We start from the raw sequence: 749 nt of genomic DNA, 5'->3' as shown, positions 1-749 counted from the left end.
CTAGCTGAAGTGCTCGTCCTTACTTATTTACACTTACTACTAATGCATCACTTTTCCATTAATATTAACTTAATTATTAACGCCAAATTCCATTCACCCGTTTCGAAACGCTTATTTCACTTCAATGTAACTTAAATGTAACAAATTATAGGATTGTGAGGCATATCTCTTAGATTTTATGTTTTCTTATTGTATAAAATCGTCGTTGTCATCTCGCGAACAGCTAAATGATTCCATTTCAATAGTAATCATACTGAACCCAAACAAATGTAGGTTACGATATGCATTGCTTAAATATGTGCTTTATCGTTACTATAAGTACATTTTCTTCTTTCCTGTATCGAAAGTTATCAGTACTACAGTATCTTGCAACTATTTCAAGGTAGATAGATACATGCACTCATCTCCATAATTTTTCAATTATGTTAGCCGTTAGCTGCAGTTCTACTATTTTCCTCCTAGAAGTGATCACTCAGGCAAGTTCGAATGTGGTTAGTACGATAAAGGTATGAATAAGATTTTAACGGCGCATTCTGAATCACAATGAAGACACAGATGAAGATATTGTCATTTTTCTCTCTAGTTACACTTAGTGCTAGTAATATTTGTCTAGTCACACTTGATTACGTGCAGCCACAAGACTCACGAGGTTTGGTCGTGCATATGTCTATTGTTATTTAATGCAAACTTGTGGTTTCTTTTCTGAAATTTCCGAGGAAGTGGTTGTTTGGCCATAAATAAAGAATATC

General features: G+C 34.0%; 1 protein-coding gene across 1 annotated transcript in view; it reads left to right on the top strand.

The window, feature by feature from the left end:
- The window catches only part of LOC119585072, a gene marked incomplete in the record, with an annotated part of 13,983 nt that overhangs the window by 818 nt on the left and 12,416 nt on the right, over nucleotides 1-749 (top strand).

The sequence above is a fragment of the Penaeus monodon genome, chromosome 19 (genome assembly GCF_015228065.2).
Source record: "Penaeus monodon isolate SGIC_2016 chromosome 19, NSTDA_Pmon_1, whole genome shotgun sequence".
NCBI classification, from domain to species: Eukaryota; Metazoa; Arthropoda; class Malacostraca; order Decapoda; family Penaeidae; genus Penaeus; species Penaeus monodon.
Note: the sequence above shows the minus strand (reverse complement) of the source record. Positions and strands in the feature narration are given on the sequence as shown.